The 23688-nt window shown below is 36.7% G+C and overlaps 1 protein-coding gene across 39 annotated transcripts in view; it reads right to left on the minus strand.

Moving 5' to 3' along the window:
- The window catches only part of RFX3 (regulatory factor X3), a 288998-nt gene that overhangs the window by 173940 nt on the left and 91370 nt on the right, over window positions 1–23688 (minus strand). For 2 of the 39 annotated variants that reach the window (XM_025423451.3, XM_049092561.1), the window contains exon 2: window positions 11990–12078. The exons of the other annotated variants lie outside the window; for them this stretch is intronic. The gene's annotated coding sequence lies outside the window, so the exon portion shown is untranslated. The remainder of the gene's footprint in view (window positions 1–11989; window positions 12079–23688) is intronic. 39 annotated transcript variants of the gene reach the window in all.

The following is a 23688-nucleotide window of genomic DNA, read 5'->3' on the forward strand; positions in this document are numbered from 1 at the left end:
TTGTTGAATGAACAGAAGAATAAGAAAGGGAATTTGTCTGGGGTGTCTGGGTGGCTCAGTGGGTTAAGTGTCCCCAACTCTTGGTTTTGGCTCAGGTCATGATCTCAGGGTTGTGAGACTGAGCCCCACACCCAGCTCCCTCTCTTCTTCTGTCCCTTCTCCCCTGCTCTTTCTCTCTCTCTCTCTCTCTCTCTCTCTCTCTCAAAATTAAATAAATAAATAGATAATTGTAAAAGAGTGGGGGATGAGTTTAAGACCCTGATGACACATTACTATTAAGAGTATATAGTATCAGAATCATTTCATATTTCAAATTCTATATAAACACAATTTTCTATTAGAACCATTTCCAATCAAGTTATTCATTAAGAACGTTTTCTCTTAATGTTCCAGTGTGACTTTGCTTTCAATTTTCATTACGGCAGAATTTTGCAACAACTCCCATATTCCAAGATTTGTAAGCCTCAACAGATTTTGTATAATTTCTTAAAAAATGAAACAAGGATTAAATAAACTCAAATGAGCAAATTAAGTCTTCAGCTATTGCTCTGAACCTCCTGACACATCATTTACTTTGTTTTAATAAGTACACCTGATTCACTACATTGTGGATTCAGATCCAATGCTCTCATCATGTCATCTTAGAAAAGGTGGCCTGGTATGCTTCCTTTGTTTTTATGAGACAGAGGCACTCAGAGATCTTTAATTTTCATAGCTGAAATGCTAAGAATAAGTAATTAGCGTAATAGTAATTGTTCTAACTTCATCATTAATTAACCACTTGAAATTTATTTGAGCTTGGCAACATTCAACTGACATTCTTCTATGGTCTCTTAACAATCATTGAAACTTTTCACAGAAAAAAAAGGTATTTCAAGCAGCCTTTAGCTACAAAGTAGCGAACACATTTATGTGAAGATTCTGCATGCATTACTTCATCTGTCCAGAAATCCTATGATGTAGGTACTACTATCATCTCGTTTTTATTGATGAGAAAACTTAGGCTCAAAGCTTAAATAACTCTAAGCCCCAAGGTCACACCATTACCAATGGGCAGAGTGAGGGCGTGAAGATATTATACCATCTATTAGGCTCCAGAAGCAAAAATTCAGATTTTTTTCTTTCCTTGTTTTAACCCAGCCATATGCTGTAATAGGCTTATAATGTGATAATTTAAAGGTTTTACAGACGAGCGATTATGCCATCCTGTCTAAGGTAGCAGTCTTGACTACATTTTAAAACTTCTACATTATAAGGAACTGGACATGATGCAAATTTTCAACCCGGTTACAGATTTTCCATGTTATGTTCAGCTGTAAAATCATCTTAATTCCATTTCCAGCAATAGAGAGTACCTGAAAACATGGCTGTCTCTTCTATTCTGTCCATCACAGCGAAGACTAATAAAAATGCTGAATCATATAAGGTTCTAGACAACCTCTACCGAGGTATCAATATACATGGGCTTTTTGGAATTTAAATCATGGGTTAAAAAGTGTTATTAAAAAAAAAAGTGTATCTTTTCTTTCTAAAAACTTGGGAGTTGAGCTGTCTGGTGCCCATCATCAACTCCACTTCCAAAGGAACAGGAATGACTGGATGCAGCTTCTCAGATGCCAAAAGAAAGGACAGTCTTAACTAGTTAATTCAACAAAAAAATTGATTTTGGTGAAACCAAGGGGTCTTTGGCACAGGTACCAGGAGCTGTTGCTCCCTGACTTTTATATCTAGTCACAAACTGCCTTCAGTAAAGCCAGGAAAATAATGTAACTCTCCTACCTCATGGCATTGCACCGCAATTTGGGACAGTAACTGGGAAGCAGACAGAACTTTAAAGATTACTGACCAAAAGGCAGTGCTCAGGGAAACTATGCACCAAAGCAACACCCTAGAACAGGCCTCTGGTAGAACAATCATGTCTATCTATCCCCTGCTTGAGAACACGACCACCTTGACATAGGCCAAATGATTTGATCCATTCGTTGCTTCAGTCAAACATTCACATGGGACACATTTTGCTACAGTGATCAGAAGGGCAGAGCAAAGTAAAAATTTCCCAATTTCCACACAGACCTTTTAATTCTACTTCTTCAAAATCTTGGATGTCTATATTGCAGCAGCCATGTGAAACACACACATAGGTAATTAGTATCAAAAGCTAGGTGGCATACATAGTAAGTACGTCACACCCAATGGAAATACACACAGAGGCAGATCACCTTCCAAATGGTTCCAACTTTGGCTATAGGATGTGGCTGAGAGAAAATATTCAAGACAGTAGAATTCTTTCATTATAGCTTCACTGTCCTCTAACCTTGGCAGAGACAGTGATGGTAGTATGATAACACTGGGTCTATTTTTGCCAAAAATCAACTTGCTAGGAATTGTTTCACCAAATGATCGACTTGGGAAATTGGCCAACTCACTCAAAACTTGTATCTTTTGGGGCACCTGGGTGGCTCCTTGGTTGAGCATCTGCCTTTGGCTCAGGTTATGATCCTGGGGTCCTGAGATCGAGTCCTACATTGGGCTTCCCTCCTGGAGCCTGCTTCTCCCTCTGCCTATGTCTCTGACTCTCTCTGTGTCTCTCATGAATAAAAAAATAAAATCTAAAAATAAATAAATAAATAAAAATAAGTTTTAAAAAAAATCTTTAAAAAAAAAACTTGTATCTTTTAACTATTTATGATGTTGACATAATCTGTAGTTTTAAAGGGCCTTTCGAAGACTTCTTTGATGCTCATATTGATGAAGCCAAGGTCTCAATTTGTCTGAAATTTTGCTCCAAGCTAGTGCTACAGCCTACCTAAAACTTATTCTGGAATTTTACTATTTTCTAGTCCAGTAGCTTTTGAGAATAATTTATTTTAAATCAAAGGGCTGTGCACGCCTTGAGTGCCATGGAGTTCACAAATGATAATAGGGAAGGTTTATTTTTACAACACATTTTTCATACATTAAATGCATTCTGTACTCCTCTCAATTCACAAATTTGCTAACCAGTGTAACTAGATAAATATGTTGCTTCCGTTTTAAGCAACTGAAAGGCATTCGGTATATGAAATATCAATGATAAATTTGGCACGCAGCTGAATTGGACTGATAAATATTCCTGTTGCCAAGTGTCTGCAGTGAAATTGCTATAGAAAAATTAAAACCAAATTAAAACTAATTAATGCTTCCCACCAAAAATTTCAAAAGCTTTTGCAACTATTCTATGCAGTGAGATTTGTGATAAACTTTACATATAGTTAACACAAACATATTTTGGGCAGTGGATAATTTGGAAAATTGGTTTTTAGGCAAACTGATAAATTAGAGTTTTGGTAAATACAACAAAATTGCCATTCAGTTTATGCTGTAGCAAACTGCCTTTAGGAGAATTATGCATTCAGTAAATTGATCATTCAGTACATTAGGGGGTGGGGGGAGGTAAAGTGTGACGGGTTTTCAGATAATTGGCCTCCCCTCCCAGTCTCACAGCACTTTAAACTTAATATCCAGAGAGCATCTAGTTCAAGGCCTCCATTTCAACAGGAAACCTGAGACCAACAAACCAAATGGATTTGTTAGTATCAGAGCTGGCATTAGAACTCAGAACTCCTGATTCCCAGTCAAGAGCTCTTTCTAACAGAGTATGGTTTATAAGAGAAGAAAAAAGGAAGGCACTCAAAAAGAAGTAGCAAGGCCTGCCAGAACCTCAAAGTGCTTATTATACAATGAGAGAAATGCTCATAACAGGGAGAATGAAATCCTAGAATAAGAGGGTCTCTTAGACGTTTCCAAGTTTCTTTCTCACATAAATGAATAAGGCACTGTTTTTGGGTGTTTAACAAGATTTCTAGTAAGTCAAACTTTGTATGTTGTGTATGGAGACATCAACTAAAATGGTTCACCAGATTTTATAATCTGTAGAAATTCTGGATCATGTTGTAATATTGTTTTGTTGAGGTTTTTTTTTTTTTTTTTTTCTCAGCTACATGGAGCATTACGGTGACAGAGGTTCAGTATTTTATTACTATATAGAGTGTCTCAGTGTTTCAGGTTCACAGTTTTATTATTACATCATCTCTGTATATAGTGTATAGTACACAAACTCACTGTGTTTACACTGAAATAAACCAAAAAGACTAATTTCTAGTTTGCCAAGAAGAAGGGGTAAAAGGAAAATTCACCACTGCAGTAATTGCCACTAAAATAAACAGGGAACAAATTCTTAATTTTCACTTGCAGCAAATAAGTGTAATTTTGGGGTGTGAGACAGAAACCTTTTAAATGTAATGGTTTGTGTAACAGCTTTTATAAGGTGCACTTTTCACTGTCAAACAGCATAAAATGCTCATGAGGGTAATCAGTTTTAGATGGCAGGTTTACAAGCTTTCTACAACTTGTACTATTTATCCATGTTAAAATGTTTTGCAATTACCTCTTTCTGTATTACATTCACACTTTCTTTTAAAAAGATTTTAAAACTGTTTTGTACGAATGTAACTCCCGAATCCAACCATATTGCTTGACTTCTTTACTCATCTGATGCACACTGTTGATTTTTATTAACTCACAAGTTGTCCTCAGCTCATTTACATAGAAGTAGTATCCCTGTAATATTGAAGGATATTAAAGCAAGGTAGAAGCAAACAAACTCCCAATATAATCTATTCAAAAATTGTATCTTCTCTGTAACCTTTCCTATGAAGGTAACAGAAATGATTTTCTTGTTGTACCAAAATAGGAAGCTAACATTTACATATTATATTCAAAACCATATACAAATATGAGCTGATTACTTCTCAAGGTTCCATGGAGTCATTTTTCACACAAACCAGATTTACAAGGATGGTGTTTTCTTAATGTGACTGAAAAGTTATTTACATATGAGAACTCTGTTCCTTTTCCTTACAGGACTCCTTACTCAATATGGAAGGATATATTCTCTTCAACTAAGACGACAGGAGAATTTTCTTAAATATAGGCTAATACATCATTCTTCCCTAGCCTTTTTCCCACTCTCTCCATCCCTTTCTCTCGGTCTTCTCTCCCTGGCCTCTTGCCTCTTTCTCACTTTGTGCCACCTTCCTAAAAGTTAAAGACCTAAGGAGATGCAGTTAAATTATAGCCACAGGACAGCCCCTCCAAACTGCTCTCAGCCTATAAGCGGAGTCAGCAATGTAGTTTAATTGTACCAATCTTTTTTTCTTTTTGAGATGATTTTTGTGCATCTAAACAACTAATTTTGACATTAACCACAGGCTTGACCTTAGTTACAGCATTTCATTACAGACACCAAAGATGAACAACTCTACTATCTCCAATACTTACAGGTAAGTCCTTTGGCTGAAGTATTTGGTGTATCGAAATAAAGCATATTGTGAAATCAGATCACCAGTGCTGAATAATCCTGGCTTGTACCTCCCAACTAAGTAGAAGACCACTAAAGGTAATCACTAGTCATGTTATATTACTTTACTCTGTGTGGCTATGTTCAGAGCAATTTAGACTCAGAAACTCTAAGATTGGCCACGTCCTTCAAGGTAACAACCTTAAGTCACTGATTGGGCCATGACCTATCTGTTTGAATCTCCATAATGAGGCACTTACCATCCCATTTCACCAGGGACACTATGAATTACAGAATCTTGCTCTTAATATAACCTCAGGGTAATGCTACTTTAAGTACGCAAATAGTTATAAGCAGCAGAAAGGCAAAAGAAGCAAACAACTTGGGCAGCCCCAGTGGCGCAACGGATTAGTGCCGCCTTCAGCCCGGGGTGTGATCATGATCCTGGAGACCCAGGATCAAGTCCCGTGTCGGGCTCCCTGCATGGAGCCTGCTTCTCTCTCTCTCTCTCTCTCTCTCGAATAAATAAAAATCTTTAAAAAAAATAAGCAAACAACTTAATAAGGATGGATTTATTAATTCATTTCGTTGTCTTTTCTTCTTAAGAGGGCTCCAAATGAAAATATAATTATTTTCCTAAAGTAAATATATTGAGTAAAAAGTTATAAAAGAAAGGTGCAAAGGGTGACACTGGCATTTCTAAGGTTCAACAGCTGTTGCTCCAAAGCCACGTAAGTCAGTGAAACTGGTGAGTCCCTGAGGTGGCTGCTGGAGATGCAATGCAATTACAACAAAAGCTATGGACTATTTCCAAAACACAAGAGGCCATCCATTTTTTTAGGCATGCCAACCCCATTACAAAATTATTTTTAGAAAGAGAGGGAAATTTATGACTATCTGAACTTCCAAGGGGAAAAAAAGTACAAATTTCTCACTTATTAAATTATTGCTGCTGGCAATTCTACTGTAAAATTCATTTTTCTTTCAAATTGGATATTAATAAGGCTACCACCAATGCTGAAAATCCGTGTTTATTATGTAATGTGTGTTGAATAAAAACCAATATAGAAAGAGAATAGGGCAAATTTAAAAAAATAAAATTCTATTGTGTTTTATATTGATAAATCTAAAAAAGTCATGTCTTATGTTGGTTCTTAAAGCACAGGCTTTACGTATCTGAAAATTTATCTCAGTTTAACAGGGAAAGCCTTAAGACCCAAAACACCCTTTCCTTAGGAAATATATAAAATACATTAATTTCTACAAAATGTGTTACTTTATAGCAACATTTAAATTTTTTCTTAGTTACCTTTTCTCTTAAAAAGAACTTGCCCAAAATGAAACATCTCTATCTTCTTAGGATATTATTAAAATATTTGTTAAAGCGTAACATAGCACGCACCAAGCAGAATTTAAGTGATTAATTTAAGTGATTAATGTTCCTTTCCAAGAATAGATAATCAAATTATTTTTTACATGGGAGTTAAATTTATATTTCAGGGATATCCTATTCTAGTTTATGATTTGAGTTGCTCAGGAGTGAACTCTTGATTAAAAGAAAAAAGGAAGCCCTTCAGTATTTAGAATATACTCTTTTTCATGTATAGATGTAACTTGAGAAAAAGAAAAAAACCCTCAATAGAGAAAATCATTTAAAAGTACCGTAGATTCTGGACACAATTTCTTTGAAGAACTCATCCCTGCTTCCTTTTCTTTTTGCTTTGAAGACAAGGAATGCTTGTCTGTCATCCATGCTTCCTGAATATGGATTTAACCTAACAGTTCACTGCTATAACACCTTCAGAGTCAAGATAGTTAGAACAAATATAAGCTAAGTTCTGCAGTACTGTATGGCAGTTCTCTTAACTGTGGGTAAGGCTGCAAGTGAAAAATCTTTTATGCTTTTTTGCAAAGTATCTCAGTGTGGGAGGATGAATACTAAGTAATAAATTAGGAAACAGAAAAAACATACATCCTCTACCTAGAGAAAATGAAGCACGGTAAGGCAGATGTTTTGTTTTGCTTAAGATTTTACTTATTTATTAATGAGAGAAAGAGAGAGAGAGAGAGAGAGAGAGAGAGAGAGAGAGAGAGAGGCGCAGAGACACAGGCAAAGAGAGAAGCAGGCTCCATGCAGGGAGCCCAACATGGGACTCGATCCTGAGTCCCCAGGATCACACCCTGGGCCAAAGGCGGTGCTAAACCGCTGAGCCACCCAGGCTGCCCAAGGCTGGTGTTTGGTACTCAAGAGTCTCCCAATAAATCAAGATTGAGTTAAATCTTCAGCTACTTACATCCCATTTTTTAAAGTGACCATTTATTGAATGCTTACAACTAAATTTAATACTTTCATTCTCAACCACCTTGCAAAATATGTGTTGTTCTCTACTTCATACAAATGGGACCCTGAGGCCCATAGAGACCCAACTATTATCCAAAAGTTCCACCACTCATAAAAGACAACACTAGGATCCACAAGGAATTCCATCTGACTATAAAACATATGTTCTTGCCATAGTCCCTATGCTTACAGGTTTTTATTTGTTTTCCATATTTCCAAATGAATGGAAACAAATTTGAGTTTCAAATTTGAAATCTGCAACTGTTATAAAATGACACTCCTAAGAGTAAAATCATGGTCCTGCAATATCAGTGAGAAATTTACAAACAGCAGGGACTTCTTCAGTATTCATACACATGCCAGTTCGGAAAACTCAAAGATACAATTGCTGTCTTCCCAAAAGAGCATATTACATTAGGTAGGATTTTAATGGGTTCAAGAACTGTTCCCAAACTATTTAAGAATAAAACTCATAAATTATGTTCACAACCTAGTCCCACCCAAATTCAATAAATATTCAGTTGCTAAAGGCCAGTAACATCAGATGCTGGAAAAGATGGCAAGATGAGGAAATCATTCAATTCCTGACAGCCTCCACTTTGATCTTTCCCTAACAAAGACTATTCCCCTAAGATACATCCTTGTCCTTCTGCATTCCACTCTGCACACACTGTCCCTCAAATAATAGTTTGCAGTTTCAGTGTTCACTTGTATATTATGATGACCTTCAAATCTATTCTCCCAGCCCCTACTTCTCATTGACCTAAATTCTAGCCCCATAATATGAAATGTCTCTTTGCAAATGCAACACAATGAGATCTGTGACATTCACACTCTCTGACCCCTCAACCTCTCTCTCTGTGTGTCAATGCCTGGAAGATAGTGGGTGATGTTCCTGACTGTTTCAGCCTCTAGCCTTCATGGAGCTTTATTCACTATCTACATCTCCTCTAAACTCTGAACCTATGTGGTTTAATTATCAGACTCACTCACAGTAAGTAACCTCATCTATGTTAACTATTTATTACCGACATAGATACAAATGTTTCTAGGTCTAAATGACAGAATAAAGTGGAAAGACTGTGAAAGTAAACTAAAAGCACTTACTTGGGAGTCAGGCCGTAACTTCCATAATAACCCTTACATGGCAAGTATTATTGAAATCCTACAACACACCAAGCAATTTAACTAGGTGCTTTATAAATTCTGACAACTGAAATGGAAAACTAATACTATATGAGTACAGAGAACAATTGATGATTATTACCCACATTTTAGGCATAAAAATTAGAATAGTTACATAACTTGTCCAGGGTCACATACTTAGCAAGAAATAGTACTAGAATTCGAATCTAAGTCTAGCTGACTTAACAGACCAGTATCCCTTCTGTTATGCTATGTTGGGCCTGTTTCTGCCATTTACTAAAGTCACTTTAACCTGAGCCTGAGTTTACTCATCCAGAAAAAGAAAGGATGTTATCAATGTCCCTATGGGAGGAACAACAAGCCAGTAGGAAGGCATCTGAAGTGAGATATTTTTCCAAGTTCCTACATATGATTCCAGTATTGTCCTCCATTCCATCACCCCAACTGCTGCTAAGGATCTTAGCTGTTCTTATGCTATACATTAAGTGGTATAATATTGTACAAAAGTACACTGTGATAAGTTAAAGAAGCATATTGTAAATTATAAAGTAACCACTGAAAGAATAAAACAAAGAGGTATCACAATAAGCCAATAAAGGAGAAAAGAAGGAATCATAAAATTCTTAAGTAATGTAAGAGAAAGAGAAGAGGGAAAACATCCAAAGAATAGGTAGGACAGATAAGAAAACAAACAGCAATATGGTAGATTCAAACTTAACCATATCAGTAATCACATAAAATAGAGTTTAAGCAAACCAATGAAAAGGGAGAGGTGTTCAAATCATATGAAAAACAAAGACCAAGCTAAATGCTATTTGTAAGAAATCCACTTTAAATCTGGTGTCACAGGTTAAAAGAGGACTGAAAAAGATATACCATGCAATATTTTAATACCAAATGAAGTAAATTTCAAAGCAGAAAATATTACCAGGAATAAGACAGGTCATTTCATAATGATAAAAGAGCCAATCCATCAAAAGAACCTGCAGTCCCAAATGTTTATGCATCTACAATCAGAACTTCAAAATACATACAGCTAAACCTGACTGAACTAAAAAAGAGATAATGGTAAAATGCATTATCACAGATGGATATTTGTAACATTTATCTTTCAATAATTGATATAACAAGTAGACAGAAGATCAGAAAGGATACAGAAAATTTCAGCACCATCAACCAACCTGACCTAATTACCAGCTCTGGAATATTCCACCCAACAATCTCAGAATACATATCCTTCCCAACTACACACTGAACATTTAGCAGGACAGACCATATTCTGACCACCAAACAAGTCTCAATGAATTTCAAAGAATTCAAATCTTATAAGGTAATTTGATCACAACAGAATTAAATTAGAACCGATAACAGAAAAATGTCATGAAAATCATCAAATACTTGGACACTGAATAATGTACTTCCAAACAACCCATGGGTCCAAGAAAAAAAATAAATAAAGGAAATTAGAAAGTTTTTGGAACTGAATGAAAATACAACATATTCTAATTTATGAGATGTCTTACCACCCCCTATGAATATGAGAGAAGGAAAAGAGTTAAATGATTTAATCAACCAACAGATTTTTCAAGTAAGCAAAATAAGAATTTAAGAATAAAAGGAAGGATTGTAAATTCATAAAATATTAGATCTGGAAGGATCCTAGAAATCTTTCTAAAATCTGTAAACTCACAAAATTTACAGAGGAAACTGTTCCAGGAAGAACATATGATTTGCTTAATAGGGTTTATAACTGTAAATATTTAAAAATGAGCAGTCTCTGCTAGTAGCTACATCACACAGATATCTGAGTTCTTGAAATGCCTATTTTCACCCAATAAAAAGCAGATAAATGTTTTGTAAAGACAGATGTGCACGTCTGTTGGCCTGAGACTGACTAATGTGAGCATTTTGTGTTTTATGTGTAAGTTCTCTCTATTTGAACATGGAGCATATAGCAACCGAGAGTACTGAATTCTTGATCCACATTGCCCAAATTAATAATCTGGCTTTATCACAACTGATGGCCACGACACTGGGCAAGTCATTTCACTGCCAGTGACTGTCTTCTGCACTGTGAAACAGAAATAAACTGTAAAATGAGAGTAAGTAGTTCCTCCTATGCTATTTCTAAGGACTAAACAAGTTAATGCCTTTTGTGGGCTTACAACAGTGCCTGATAAAGAGCAAGAACTCAAAAAAAAAAAAAATGACGATATTAGAAAGCACTGTTTTATAATTACTTGAAGCTTATTAGTCAAGACAATGACTTTAATTTTTTTTAATTAGGTGACATCAATTAAAATAGGATATCAGCACAGAAAAATGGATGGCTTCCAATTCATAAGTGTTAAAAAAAAAAAAAAAAAGCTTAGAAGTTATTTGAAAGCCAGTGTCAAAACAAAGCTGGGGCAACTTCTTTTCAAAGCAAGAGACAATGATCCAGTGAAAAATTATCTATGATGTGAAGTATTTTTGGATCAACCAACAAATTTAATACTATCACATATGAAGTTAAGGCTATCCTGCTGCCTTCTACTATTCCTTCTAATGTGTTCCATTCAACCAGAATTTATGGATTCAAATATTACAATTTTTTAAAAAACAAAACATTGATTTCTAAATTTGTTTTTAAATAGATAAAAGGCAGCATTCAGCAGTATATCATTTGAATGAATTCCATTTGGTATAAGAAAACAAAATAAATGTGGAACACATTTCACATTTTTATTTTATGCAACTTCAGGGCTTTCAACACTGCATATATTACTAAAAGCACAAAAATAGATGCTGTACTATCAAATTGTAAAGAATACCAAATTCATATAATTATACTTTATAATTTCTTCCAAATGTAAAAGGACAAGTTTTTTTAATTAAAATAATTTCATATGTCTTGTGTGTTCCAGAATAAGGTAAAACAAGTATATTTTTACTAAGTATTTCCAAAATTTCATATTTTAATAAAAACAACTATTTGTAACACACGCTCTGTGCTTTTGACAATGACACCAAAGCCTCCTCAGCTGGGCTAAATGAGAATGTGCCTGCATCAATACGGTAACAACATATCAAATAATCCTGACTCACTCTACTGTTTAGAGAGGGACTACTGCAGATGAGTAGATTTTCTATACGTATAATAATATACCTAAAATTTCACTTACAACTTTAGCATTTTAAGACCATCCCTCTCTTCTCCTCAGACCATACAAGGCACTTTGTCTTCATACCGCACATTATGAGGAAGTGGGCCCTGATGGCACATAAAGGCAATGAGAGATGATCAGGACAAGGCTTTCTGCATGGGGATGCCCAGACACATGTTCCTCTACGCTGCTTCGGTCTCCATTCATCCCCAGTCACCCAGTAGATTAAAGTTCTTTCGACGTGTGTGCTGCTTCCTTGGACTTTTTTCGACCAGCAGCTTTCACCAATGGGAGATGGATCAAGGCCAGGAAAACACTCATGCAGGGGTAGAGTATTAACGGGGCATTCCATTCACTAAGCCTCATGCCTACGGAGAAGATGATAGAATCTGAAAACAGTAACTCAGGGCAAAGTAAGAAAGCTAAAGTGGTTGTGAAGGCTGATTGTGGTCAGCATTTACAATCACCATCAAATACTTAGTTAAGCTTGACCACTTACAAAATTTTTGCATACATGGTTTTATTTGACCCACGCAGCAGTCCCAGGAAGACACGGCATAGACTTTTTTTTTAAGATTTTAATTAAAAAAATAATAATAATAAAATAAAAGATTTTCATTTATTCACTCATGAGAGAGAGAGAGAGAGAGGCAGAGACACAGGCAGAGGGAGAAGCCGGCTCCATGCAGGGAGCCTGATGTGGGACTTGATCCTGGGTCTCCAGGATCACGACCTGGGCTGAAGGCGGCGCTAAACCGCTGAGCCACCCAGGCTGCCCGACATTTTTTATTAATAACTATGTAGTTTACAGGTGAAGAAACTGAAGCAAGAAGCTTAAAAGACTTGTCTAAGGTTACCTTAACCAGGAAGTGAGCAAGAACTTGGCTTCTATTTTCCTCAAAACTAAATACAGCTTCCACAGTCATTCAACTACATCACCGCATCATGCACAGATAGAAGGCAGAGGGGCACAGTGACAGAGGCAGTTTTCACAGGACACAAAGTCAGCAACTATTCCTACAAACCACGGTATTTTTCCCTAACTGCCTTTAATCATCAGTCCTTCTCTCCTTTACTTCTTTCCCTCTCATTCCTGGTTCTTTCCTTCCAATAACCCAAGATGACAGAAATCATTCTATTCATTTAAAGCCCTAAGATCCTGATCTGAGCAGCCAAGAAGAACCCTGGGTCAAAGCAGAATCCAGCAAATAGAGATCCTTTTCTCCTACAAAGTCCTGGGGCTATATCAGAAACTGGCCTAAGGTGTAAAGAAATTTATGGAAGTCTCAGAGGTACATATTTCCACTATGGGCATACAAAGCAGGCAAGCAACGAAATCATTGATCTCCTGCACCTGGACTGACTTCCCTCTGCCCCTGTCCCTGGCCATACTCAGGGACTGGATTGGAACAAACACTCAGAATAATGAACTCAGTCACAGTAAATAGCGAAATGAAGTATTAATGAATCTCTGAAGAACTACCCAAATCGTCGTGTGAAGTCTTTACAATGTGTTCTGGACTCAGGGCTTATGTTGTCTGCAGGAGTAAGTCAAAACCCAGTGTGTGGAAGATGCTAGCAAAAACAATGGACATGAAACCCCTACGTAACAAATGCACTTACAGAGTATTACTTTTAAGAGCTCAATATCGTCCTTTCCTTTAAAACCTAAATTTTAATACAGAAAAAAGGGAACATTTATATAACCAGACATCCAACTCCACAGAGATAACCGTTGTTAATATTTTCTGGTCTATTTTATGAAACTGTATGACAGAAGGAGTGTACATTTTAAAGCAAATACTATCTCATGCTTCTTACCGTATAGAATAGCAGTAGATTAAAACTCTTAGCGTTCCAAGTCCTTCCTCTGTGTGAAATCATTTAATCATACCACTAACCCAATGATGTTATGTACTATTATCCCTATTTCACAGATGGGGAGATTGAGGCATGGAATGTGTTCACTATAGTTATAGAGGTGCTGTATGAGACAAATGAAACATGGAATATAACCCTGATAGAGTAAATCTGTCTTCTTTACACACTTCCTTCTACTACATTTTCTCTGTTTCTCTGCTCTTCCACCTCCAGCAAAATGCACACGAGAGCCTATCACTATGTTAACTCCAGCAGGTAACTTGAGCCCATCAATTGGATCTATAGTCCTGTTGATGGGAACTATTCGCTCCAAAAGCTAAAAAGACTCTGATTTCCGGAAAGAAAAAAAGAAGGAAAAATTAATATAAGGAGATCTGATCTGTTCTTTGGAATAGAAAAGGTGCATTTTCAAGAAAGGGCTGTAAAACAGCTTTCGAAAGGACCAGTTACACAGGAGGTTGCAAAAGAGAAGTCAGCCCGTGGGTTTTACTCTAGGTGAAACATACCGAGCTCAAACCACCCTAGCATAGGTACTCCTCACCTGAGAGGAAGACAGGTCTTGCTTCAGCCTGGTAGACTTCTCTCTACATTGGTTCACTGATCCTGAAACAAACTTGGGCTTTCTGTGCTGTTGTTGTTGTTGGTGGTGGTGGTGGTGGTGGTGGTGGTGGTGGTAGAGTTGCACATATGTGTGTGTGTGTGTGTGTATATATATATATATTTTTTTTTTTTTTTTTTAAAGATGACCTGAAGTCAAAGGCAAAAACACAATGACTCTTCTGTCCTTGCATGGAGTGGATCTATCCAACCTTACAGGATTCTGAGTTCAAAAAAATAAAGGAATTTTGACTCATTAGTGAAGGAAGAACCCTTCTGCTGTCTTATCAGAAGCACCTCTTCTCTACCCTCTGAGGCTATTGGGGATAAAAGATCTCTTAAGGGATTTACAGTTCAAATTCAACAACCTGAATCATTCATCTGCTAGTTAAGAAGGTTCCATAATAAGTCAGAGTTACTTACTTGCTTTGAAAGTAAATAGTATAAAGAAGATGTGGTTTATGTATACAATGGAATATTACTCAGCCATTAGAAACGACAAATACCCACCATTTGCTTCAACGTGGATGGAACTGGAGGGTATTATGCTGAGCGAAGTAAGTCAATCGGAGAAGGACAAACAGTGTATGTTCTCATTCATCTGGGGAATATAAATAATAGTGAAAGGGAATATAAGGGAAGGGAGAAGAAATGTGTGGGAAATATCAGAAAGGGAGACAGAACATAAAGACTCCTAACTCTGGGAAACAAACTAGGGGTGGTGGAAGGAGAGGAGGGCGGGGGGTGGGGGTGAATGGGTGACGGGCACTGAGGGGGGGCACTTAACGGGATGAGCACTGGGTGTTATTCTGTATGTTGGTAAATTGAACACCAATAAAAAATAAATTTATTATAAAAAAAGAAAGTAAATAGTAAATGTTATAGAATTAAAATATGATAGTCAAGAAACGAAGAGACACCAACTGAGCACCTGCTACATATAAGGGCCTGCTATATATGACATATTAAGGGACAGAGGGTCTTGTAAAAATGAATAGCTTCAAAAAGAAATTTACTTCAGAAATGTGATTTCTACAAGATTTCAGTATGATGCCTGACTGGACTATTACAATGGAAATGTCTTTTAAAAAAAAAATACAAAAAAAACAAAAAAAGCAGCTCTACAAAAATAGTACTCTTGTCAGAAAGCTAAACATCTGCAAGAAACATGATAATTCTGAAGATAAAAGATGAAAACAGAAACTATTTCCTTACTGTAGGATGATACTATCAAAACACTCAGACTAAACGAGTCCTCTGATGACTACAGGCTGCTTTTCTGACATCAGTTTGACATTACCTCAACATAGGCTAAGAATTCTCTTCAACTTAAAAAAAACAAGTGGATGTGTATGAACTGGAATTACCATTGTATGCTGTAGCAGGAATGTAAAATGGTACAACCACTTCAGAAAGTACTTGAGAAGTTTCTTCTAAGTTAAACACACACTAGCCATATGACCCAGCATTTCTACTTGTAGATATATATATATATATATATATATATATATATAATTATCTGAAAAAAGACTTGAACACATATATTCATAGAAGCTTTGTTCATAACAGGCAAAAACTGAAAACAACCAGGTGTCCATCAATAGCTGAATTGTGGTAAATTTGTAAAATGGAAGACAAATCAACAATAAAAAGAAAATAACCATACACACAACAGCATGGAGATGAATCACAGCAATGCTATGGTAAGCAGGAAAAAAAAAAGGCACAAAAGAGTGCATATCATATGATTCCATTTATGTGGAATTCTAGAAAACAGATCAATGTTTGCCTGGTGCTGTGGATCAGAGGTGGGCATGACATTAAACAGGGGCACAAGGAAACTTCGTAGTGTATGAGCATGTTCTAATCTTAATTGTGGTGGTGGTTATATGGATATAAATTTTTAAAACTCAGTTGGATGCTGTGAAAGGGCATATTTTCAGGAAGGTATTGCATATAATGCATGTACTTTAATTAAGGCGATTAAGACACAAGAACAAAATTTTGGAAGTAACATTCTGAAGAGTCAAGTTAATATTCCCACTATGCTAACTGCACTGTTCAGATCACACTAAGGGCATGATGTCTACTTCTACAAACATTTTAAAGAAAGCTGAAGATTAAAGACATTTAAGAGGAAGGGAAGTTTTATGGGGAGGGGATCTGGCAATGCTGTCCCCTATAAGAAGTGACTGAATGCTTAGTGTGGTGACAAGAGATGAAAGAGGAACACATAAATGCCTTCATGTGTACAAAGCGTTACCTTCTAAGGGAAGAAATAGACTCCTACTGGGTGGATGTTATAAACACACAGATTTTGTCCTCAATGGGTAGAAGACAACAATTACTCTAATTAAAGTTCAAACTTAAAATCAAATCTCATTTGTTGAATATTCACCCTATCCCAGATACAATGGCATGTGAACCTTCTGAAAAAGTAGTTACTGAGTTCCTACAGGGAGCTCTTCCTGGGGGCTTCCTGGAGAAGGCAGTACACAGTATAGCAGATCAAATACCCTCTATTAAGTTTTGTTCCCTTTATAAAAGGAAGTAAACTTTCATGATTTCAAATTGCTGAGCTCTACGGCTGCTACTAGTACCATGCCTTTCATATCTGGGTGTTTAATAAACATTTTTCAAATTAAATTGTGCTTTGCTTTTTTTTAAAAAAAAAAAGATTTTATTCATTCATTCATGAGAGACACAGAGAGGCAGAGACACAGGCAGAGGGAGAAGCAGGCTCCATGCAGGGAGCCCAATGTCGGACTCAATCCCGGAACTCCAGGATCACACCCCGAGCCAAAGGCAGATGCTCAACCACTGAGCCACCCCGGCATCCCTGTGCTTTGCTTTAAAAAATACACTGCTGTTCATCACTAGCATGTCCAATGCAGAGTTCCTGTTTGGTATAAGCTACCTAATGGTAAAATTCTAGTCCATGGGAAAATAGAACACATTTTAGAATGATTTACTTTCAGATGAAATTTCAAGTATTACTAACAATCCCTACCCACCTCCCAAAATTGGTGACAAAGAAAAAGATAACAAGGTGTGTGTCCTATAGACGTAAGATGTTTAGCCAGGAAAACTGTGTTCTTTCCTACTGTCAGGAGAAGAAGAGTTCCCTAAAGATAGGAATAAGAGAAAATTTAGATTTAATGTGGATAATGCCATGTGTGATGAACATTAATCACCTCTCTTCACATTTACTCTCCCCCTTTCTTTTCTCAGAAACTTTGGAGATCTACAGGTCCCAAAGAAGTTAATTCCATCCACCCTTCACTCCAGGGATGCAATACACACTCCAGTATACATACAACAATTAGGACTTTCTACCATTATGGCCACAGGAATTAGTTCTGAGGTGGAAATATGACCTATACTGGTTGAATCAGAATGAATATCAGGATTTTTGTTAGAAATACTGAAACAAATAATATTTTTCCCAATGGACATAAACATGGAAACTGTAAGACTTGGGAGCTACTAGAAGCCATATCAGAACTGAGACAGGAATACCAGAATGAAACCCATACCAGGAAGCCAGAATGAAATAATGGAAGTCACTGTGCTCCTGGTGACTTCCAATTATATATAAATGTAATGAATGTAGAGAACCTGGATTTTGATTCTATGTTCCTCCGAAGAATGGTAACTTTTTTCTTCAGGCAATATAATTACTGGCTGAGCATCCTGAATTTATGTCTTTTTGGGATGATTTTCAGGAAAGCTCAAGAGGTTTCACAAGCTCCTCTACTTTGGCCAGACCAAACTTCTATCTTTGTCTTCCCTCTGAGATCTTGTTTTAACTTGTTAAGGTGGATGTAGAGTAAGCCTTACTCCAGGATGCAGTCCTTCCTCCTAAAGTGTGGACTTTTTGGTTCACAGGTAGATGTCTAAGATGTTAGTAACATCTATTTGCCTGGGACAGAGCATTGATGTCTACCAGTAATCTTTAATATGTCTTTGCCCTCTTCAGTCCTTTTTAAGCTCACAGGCTCATTCAGCCTATATGTAGTCCACATCTTAGCCAGGGATTCATGAGAAGCCCACATTTAGAATTCTGGACCCCATTTCTGTACAGCTTTCTCCCTTTTGGTGCCCTGCTCCAGATCCCAGCTGCCTCAAAAGCCCAAAACTTTGACCTCTGCCTTCTCAGCTCAAGGCACCACTGCTCCTGTTTAGACTCCATATCCTTGTGACACACTCAGGAAACTGTCTCTCATCAGAAAGCCAGGGCCAACATGGAGCTCAGACCTGCTGAGAACCTCAATCTCTCCACAGACTCATCTGATTTTTGAGTATGAAGCACCCAAGCATTCTTCCCTTTAAATTCCTAGTCATGCTAATCTCCTCCTTAAACCATTTGCCTCAGATCTTTTCGGTTTGCCTGACTGATTCACTTGCAAAGTAATGGGATAATCTGGGGGCCAGATAGTACTCTGGATAGCTAGATATCTCCATGGTCTCTTCTAAATTACCATGTATCTTTCATGGCTGTTTTACATCTGCTTTACATGTGCTTTGTACAACAGAGACATGGACTTGGGTGTCTCTTCCTATTTTAAAGCCCTCAATCTCCTTGAAGCAGCCCATGAAGTCACAAATTCTCATCTCAGCAGTTCTGTCAACCCATAGCCCATTTGCAAAGCTAAGATAATGAGCACAGGGTGTTATACTATATGTTGGCAAATCGAACTCCAACAAAAAAATATACAAAAAAAAAAAAAATCACATTGAGAATCCACGAAGCCCCACACTGTAGCTGACTTTGGCCACCAGTTTAGCTCACTCTTTAAGGTTCTCTTCATCACTGATGGTTGTCCAACCAAGTGATCTTTGGTATTCGAATCATGACTATCTTATAACAATAGAAATAATCTATCTTTCTGGAGTAACCAACATAATTTTCAATAAAGAAAATGGTATTTAAGAGAATAAAATGATGTTTTCAACAATATTCAAAGGAAATTTACAAGTAATCTAACACTTAGAATATATAAAAGCAGAGTGCTATGGACGAAAGCTTGGCATGAAAGATGGATAACATACAAGGAACTAAAACATTGAATCTTAGATCCCTTTGCTTCAGTGAAGTTCAATTAATTCCTAAGAAGATCCAGACCCTAGGTTCCAGCTCCACCACTGGTATACTCACTGGCTAAAAACTTGACTTTTTTAATAATTTCAGTTTTCTTATAAATAAGGTGGACATATGAACATACACGACTTGGCAATCTCTGAAATACCAGTAGCATCATATAAACAATTGTGCTTCAAAAGCACTTCATAAATTTTGTTTTTAAACTAAGGAACCTTATGTTTTTAAAAACTAAATTGTTATTATTTTTATTATGTCACCATGACACCAACATTCTTAAATTTCCTAGGCCTATTCTCCATTTTTCATAATGGTATAAATCACAAAGTCTGATCAGTCTTTTGAATTTTTAAATACTCTTTACATATCAGACTTCAACATAGGCTATTTGGAGTACGGATTACAGGCTTAAAATGTGTTGAACTACTGCTTTTCAAAAGAATTCAAATACTATCTTTTTCATAAACTTATCACAAACAAGTAAAATTGCATCTCTGTTGTTCATTCTAGGCAAATTGTTGACAGTCTAGAAAAAAAGAGCACCACATTTAGTCTCTAAAGGACCAAACAGTAGTTGAAGCTTTGTAGATCCATCTAGTCTCTCTTGCAACTACCCAAATATGTCACTGAAGTATGAAAGCAGCCACAGAAAATACATAAACATCCAGATATTGCTGTGCCAATAAAACTTTACAAAAACAGGCTATCAGCTGAATTTCGCCTGAAGGCTGGAGTTTGCCAGTCCCTGCTCTAGAACTGTGCTTCTCAATCTTTACTACACATACTAGTCACATGGGATCTTAATGTAGATTCTTATTCAGTAAGTCTGTGTAATGTGTGAGATTCTGCATTTCTAACATTCTTCTAGTCCACTGATGATGATACTAGTCAAAGGATCATATTTTTGAGTACCAACGTTCCGATAAGCTCTATAAGAAGGCATCTAATTATCTACTGTGTAAAGTCTCAGTACCTAGAACAGTACCCAACACATAATAAAGCAAATGTTTAAGGAACATATGAATAAACAAAGAATATGCTTCTAATAGAATGTTATGCTCTGCCTCATATCCTTGTTATGTGTCATCCTTTGCTGTGTCATCCAGTTTGTATCATGTTCATCCTAGCTTTTAAGCCTACCAGATCTAACAGTCTCTTTAACGTGGCAGATTTCCTAATAAATGTTACTGAGCTAAATCACTAAATCACAGTCTTGGTCCATATAGATGATACAACAGCTAGTTGTTACTGACAAATTCATTTCAAACTCTTCTAGATTTCACCCACATGGTCACCTTTTCTTTTCTTCAGGATTCAACCTTCCTTATACTCCAATACCTTTGTTCATACAACTTTCCCTGGTAGAAACATCCTCCCCAATCCATCAAGTCTAAACATAAAAGTCATCTCTTTGGGAAAGAAGGCAAAAAGAAAATGTCCTTCCTCTCCCTGCCACTTCTCCATTGGCTCCAAACCTCTATTTCAGTCCTGTGTATCTTCTTCAAAGCACTTATCACATTTTATAATCATTACTTGTCTGCTGCCATTTCCGCTACTAGAATGTAAGTTTCTCATGGTCAAGATCTACATTTATTTCATTAACCACTGAATCCCTAAATAGCACAGTTTCTTACCCAAATGGGCAAAAAAATATTTAGAGATTGAAAGGACAGATGATTATTTATGTTCACAGAGAATTTATTTTGTTGTCCAATGTTTAGAATGCAGCTCTTAAAGTAAAAAGGCTGCCTTTCATGTGAATGGGGCCAGAGTGTACTTTATGCTACCCTCTCAGCAATAGCTAATTAGATCAACAATGGACACCTAATCCAAGCTGGTCCTTGGATTTTCTTGCTCCTTGGATTTTTGGAACGGGGATCTCTATCTAGGCTGGTCCCTCTAAAGGGTGGTGATGGGTGACTATATTTGGTCATGTGCATCTGAAATTAAATTTATAGAGTATGAAGAAGAGAGAGACATGCAGATAGAAGCAAATAGAAAAGATGAGGAGTGTACTATCTAGGTTCCTAATGGCATATTTCTGTTGCTCATGAGGCCAAGCTGTTCTTTGGGATTGCAGGAGTTACTCCAATAACCTTTCATATTTCTGTCTTAGATAGATTGAAATGGGTTTCCAATACTTAAAACTAAAAGAATATTAAAAATAAAACTATCTTTCTAACTAAATATATCCAGCTTATAAAGACTGCATAAAAACAAAAATATACATAATAGCACATGTGTCAAAATAGCACAAAGGGAAAAATCTAAAATTGAGGAATCAAATTTTTTATAACCAGAGCCTAGTAGTCAAAGGTATGAGTATTAATAAACTTATCTTTAGTGAAAGAATAAATGTTATCAACAGATAATAGCACTAATATGAAGACTGATATATCCTTTTTTTAAAAATTTTTATTTATTTATGATAGTCACAGAGAGAGAGAGAGGCAGAGACACAGGCAGAGGGAGAAGCAGGCTCCATGCACCGGGAGCCCGACATGAGATTCGATCCTGGGTCTCCAGGATCACGCCCCGGGCCAAAGGCAGGCGCTAAACCACTGTGCCACCCAGGGATCCCGAAGACTGATATATCCTTAAAAAAACAAATAATTCTATTAATTGTTCCAGGAAAACATTTGCCATCATTGAGCCTTTGGTTCCAAAATTTTTCAAAATACTTAATTCTGGGTGACTGGTCCTAAAACACTTTTAGAGGAAAAAATTAACAATTATTGCAATGAGCTGACTGTGACAACAAATATTTCTTTAACCCAAAAGAAAAAGGAGACAGAAATGCCAAGCAATATTTGAATTAGAAAAAAAAAAAACTTGAGCAGGGAGGAAGGATAGGAAATCATCACATCCAACTGGAATTCTATTAGTCAGACATTAAGAAAGAAGATGTAAAAAAGCAATGGGTTTGAGCCAATAAACTCCCTAAGAACCTCCCACAAGCAACCACCTAAAAATATGAATCAATTCTGGTTACGCCTGCAGCCAACTACTCCTACTTAATTTTTAATTTTTTTATTTTAACTCCAGTTAGTTAACATACAGTATAATACTAGTTTCAGGCATACAGTATAGTGATTGAACACTTCCATATACCACAGGGTGCTCATCACAGTAAGTGCACTCCTTAAACGCCATCACCTATTTAACCCATGCCTCCCATCTCTTTCTTAGTTTTTTAAAAAATATTTTCTAATTGAGCAATCCACATTTCTGTTAGGAAGTTAAAATGGAAACGACAAAATCCTAGCAGTTTTCTTTTATAGCACAATTTAAAGTATCCATTATTTTCCAAGCAGGCAAATGAAAATGTCAAAAACATTCTTGCTGTAGATATTTAGTTGTTTTCTGCCAAATTAATGAAAGGAAAATATTGCACTTTGAATTGGTTAATTACCATGAATCCTTCTGCAAAGGGCTCCTGCTTGCAGAATTAAGCCAGCTCAAGTTGGCACACTGCCCTAATATTCATGGAGACTAGACTATAGGCTCCACTGTACTCAAGAGACATTTAGTTTTTGGCATCCATTCATCAGCTTATAAACCATCAGCCCAAACCACTATAGACACTCAACTGTCTGAAGTAAACAGGGCAGAAAGCACCTGCATTTAATAGGGATGTACCACATTCTGCTTCTTTGAAATTTTAAGAGCCAGACTTAAAATAAAGAATGAATAAGAATACTCTGATTTACATATCTTCTAGAAATTAGAGCTACTTTGACAAAAATCCTCCAGTGACAAAGCTGCTTCAAGGAAATCCTCTAGGAACAAGGCAACTTCAAGAAAGGAGGAATTTGGAGTTCTTTTTCCTCAGGGCCAGGCCAGGGTGAATGGAGCTAGATCAAGTATAGGCCTGTAGGGAGCCCACATATAGAGCTCATAACTCACCACTTCCTAGGAATCAAGACAGAGGAGTAATGATTTGCCCATTTCCAAATGTGATAAAATAACCATAGCATTACTCAAACCTAACCACATCTCTCCTTTTTCCCTTATTCGTGTCATTTCCTTTTCTACAGGGATTACAAAACCTGGAATGCCCCCTCTCCACATGGATGGCATTTTGGATACACTTCTTTAAAACTGAATAGGGGAAGAACCTGGGTGGCTCAGTGGTTGA

The sequence above is a fragment of the Canis lupus genome, chromosome 1 (genome assembly GCF_003254725.2).
Source record: "Canis lupus dingo isolate Sandy chromosome 1, ASM325472v2, whole genome shotgun sequence".
Taxonomy (NCBI): Eukaryota; Metazoa; Chordata; class Mammalia; order Carnivora; family Canidae; genus Canis; species Canis lupus.